This window comes from Elephantulus edwardii, unplaced genomic scaffold (assembly GCF_000299155.1).
Source record: "Elephantulus edwardii isolate Elephantulus edwardi_28Jun2011 unplaced genomic scaffold, EleEdw1.0 scaffold00221, whole genome shotgun sequence".
In the NCBI taxonomy this organism is placed as follows: domain Eukaryota; kingdom Metazoa; phylum Chordata; class Mammalia; order Macroscelidea; family Macroscelididae; genus Elephantulus; species Elephantulus edwardii.
In genome coordinates this window covers 4,563,190-4,567,353 of record NW_006399971.1, presented here as the reverse complement: position 1 = coordinate 4,567,353, position 4,164 = coordinate 4,563,190, and positions in this window count along the sequence as shown.

The following is a 4,164-nucleotide window of genomic DNA, read 5'->3' as shown; positions in this document are numbered from 1 at the left end:
TGCCCAAAGTATGTGAGACGAAGTTTCACCATCTTTGCCTCCAAGGGGCACACTGAGTACTTTCCAAGACATATTCCATTTCTTAGAGAGAATGATCTTAGTAAAGTGTATGTAGCAATCTGTTTCTTTCGAAGACAGCAACTACTTCACAACAGGCCGCAGTGTCTTATTGCTTAAGTGTTTGGCTGCTAACAGATCTGTAAGGTCAGTAGTCGGAATCTGTAAGGTTTACTATGTTGGAAAGCTTGTTCATTGACAAGTTCAATCTTTCCTCCTGTCATGATGTTGCTTATTGGTCCACTCCTGGATTCTTTATACTGAGATGTAATCCATATTGCCGGCTGTACGTAGCCTTTGATCTTCTGTAACAAGTGTTTTTAAATCTTGCTCATTTTCAGCAAGGGTAATTGATTGTTGTTGTCGTTATGTGCCACTGAGTCACTTGTGACTCATAGTGACCCTAAGTACAATAGTCCTGAAACCTGCTCTATCTGGTGCCAACTTTACTGTCTCTGACACACCTACCTTCATGCCCCAGTCACTGAATCAATCCATCTCTTCGAGGGTCTTCCTCTCTGTCTTTGTCCTTCCACCCTTCCGAGCATGATGTCCCTCTCCAAGGACTGGTTTCTCCTTAAAACATGCCCAAAGTATGTCAGATGAAGCTTCAGAATAGTTGCCTCCAAGGAGCAGCCTGGTTTCACCCCCTCTAGGAATAGCCTGTTTGTTCTCCTAGCAGTCCATGGTATATTCAACACTCTTCTCCAGCATCACAGCTCAAAGTTATCAGTTCTCTTTCTATGAATCCTAATCATTGTCCAGCTTCCTGATGTATACATAGCAAGCAATTGTGAAGACCATTGATTAGATAACTAAAGAGTGCGCTTATTTGTAGGGTTTGTACTGTATCTCTGTTGGCTGACATATTTTAGAAACTAAAGCTGCCTATGACTTTGTGGGTTTTTTTGTTTGTTTTTTTTAAAGCTTGCATTCTTAGAATTAGGTTAAGTATTAATAATTCTGCCTGCTTCTAGGAGCTAATAATTTCAGTTTAAAAATAAAAAAAATGTTAAGAAGCTAAGATTCATTACAGCTTCCCCTATTATTCAGTGTGGCCATTACTTTAAAACTCTTTCACATTGAGAATGACAATTTAGAAATTTAGAATTTTCCCTCTGTTGTCTGTAGTATATATATATATAAAACTTCTATTTTTTTCTGTCTTTTAAAAATGATGACTGGAAAAAAAAATGATGACTGGGACAGGATTGGGATCAAGAGGTACATGAAGCTATAAGGTCACATAACCATATAATTAAAAGCTGTTCAATTTGTTGTTGTTGTTATGTGCCGTCGAGTCGCTTGTGACTCATAGCGACCCTGTGTACAACAGCCCTAAACTCCGCTCTGTCCTGTGCCAATCGCTCTGTCCTGTGCCAATTGCACTGTCTCTGACACTCCCATCCCAATTATCCCAGTCACTGAAACAATCCACCTCATAGAGGGCCTTCCTCTCCTGCGCCGTCCCTCCACCCTCCCAAGCATGATGTCCTTCTCCAAGGACCGGCCTCTCCTCACAACATGTCCAAAGTATGTTAGATGGAGCCTCAGAATCCTTGCCTCCAAGGAGCTACCCAGTTTAACCCTTTCCAGGACAAATCTGTTTGTTTTCCTAGCAGTCCATGGTATTCTCAATACTCTTCTCCAGCACCACAGCTCAAAGGCATCAATTCTCCTTCTATCCTCCTTGGTCATTGTCCAACTCTCTGATGCATAACAAGTGATTGTGAAGACCATGGCCTGTATCAGACGCACCTTAGTCTCCAGAGAGACACCATTGCTCTTCAGTACTTTGGAAAGGTCCCTAACAGCAGACTTTCCCATGGCAGTGCGCCTGTTAATTTCCTGGCTGCTGGTGCCAAGACTGTTGACTATGGAGCCAAGCAAACTAAAGCTGTTCAATTTAGTTTGCACAAATCACAGCCTTATACTGAAATATGGGAAATCTGGCCTATACAAGAAACTATTTTGAAATTACTTTGATGCCCAGGACAAGTAGACTGAGTATGGTCTCCAGCTTGATTTCATTTCTTTGGCCTCATACTCCATGTATTTAAATGTAGTTGGATTTTATTCTTTTTCTTAAAGAAGTATTTTTTTAAAATTAAAAAAAACCCTCTTAGTGTGAGCAGAATCAACTTGGTAATTCAGAAAGAGTACCTTCTACCTATTCTGATTGACCATGTAAACATTAATTTAATTTAGTTGTTGTTACATGCTGTCGAGTCGACTATGACTTATAGAGATCTTATGATCAATGACTCTGAACTTTACCCTACCCTGAGCCAACCTCACTTTCTCTGACACACACGATCCCATTGCCACAGAAACTATACCTTATCCAAGATCTTCCTCTCTTGTGATGTCACTCCACCTTCCCAAGCATGTTGTCCTCTAAGGACGGGCCTCTCCTAGCAACAGGCCCAAAGTTTGTGAGATGGAGTTTCAAAATCCTTACCGCCAAGAAGCAACTTAGTTTCACCCTGCCCAAGACAGACCTATTTGTTCTCTCGGCATACTTTATCACAACTGAAAAGCACCAGTTCTTCTTCTGTCATCCTTAGTCATTGTCCAGCTCTCAGATGTATAGGAAGTGATTGAGAAGACCATGACCTGGATCAAGCACTTCTTAGTCTCTGGACTGACATCACTCTTTAGAGGATCTCTGTAGATATCCTTAACAGCAGATTTTCCCAATGCAACTTATCTTTGGATTTTCTGACTCTTGGTACTAAGAGTGTTGATTGTGGATCCAAGAAGATGAAATTGTTAACAACCTCATTTCCCCCCCCATCTTTCATGATGCTGCTTATTAGCCCAGTGGTGAAGATCTTTGTTTTCTTGATATTGAGGTATAATCCATACTGAAGGCTGCAGTCCTTGTCCTTGCAGCAAACACTAAGTCCTCAGTTTCAGTGAGCGAGGTTGTGTCACCTACATAACTACATAGATTGGTTGATGAGTCTTTCTCCAGTCATAAAGTTCTTCTTTATAAAGTTCAGCCTTCTGAATTATCTGTTCTGTATGTAGGTTGAAAAAGTATGGAGAAAGAATGCATCCTGATGCACTTCTTTCTTGATTTTGAATCATAAGTGTTCCTTTGCTCTGTTTGGACAACAGTGCCTTGGTCTATATTTAGGTTTTAAATGAACATAGTCAAGTGTTCTGGGATTCCAATTCTTCTCAAAGTTAGCCACAATTTGTTGTGATCCACAGAATTACATGCTTTTGCATAGTAGATAAAACACAAATGGACACCTGGTATATAGTGAAAAAGACCATTTCTAGATGCACCCTGAAATACAATGTTGTGAATGACTGGATGATATTCATATGCATACAAAGAAGACCTATTAATATTACTATCATTCAAATATATGCACCAACATTAAAGCCAAAGAGGACGAAATAGAAGATTTCTACCAACTTTTGCGGTCTTAAATCAATCAAACATGCAACCAAGTTTCTATAATAAGAATTGGTGACTAGTATGCAAAAGTTTGGAACAAAGAAGAAGGACCAGTAGTTGAAAAATATGGGCTTGGTGACAGAAATGAGACTGGAGATAAAAATACAGAATTTTGTGCAGTGATTTATTCATTCCAAACAGCTTTAGCAAAAACAAAGAAAGAATCTACATCAAGGAGAAGATAAAATAGATGAATGGGATCTTCTAAGAATCAAATCCCTATGCACGTCCAAAAACTTCTCCAACAGGGTAAAAAGGGAAGCCACCAACTGGGAAAAAAATATTTGGCAATGACATATCAGATAAGGGACTTATATCCAGAATTTATAAAATAATTGAGCACCGCAACAAGATAAAGGTTAATAATCCAATAGAAAAATGAGCACAGGATAGGAACAGACACTTCACTGAAGAAGATGTTCAGAGGGCTAACAAGCACACGAAAAAATGCCCAAAATCCCTAGCTCTAAGAGAGATGCAAATTAAAACAACTATGAGATATCATCTCACCCCAGACAGAATAGCAAAATTTAACAGAACAGCAAGCAACAAATGCTGCAAGGCTGTGGAGAAACTGGAAGCCTTATTCACTGTTGGTGGGACTGTAAAATGGTGCAACCACTGTGGAAGGCAAT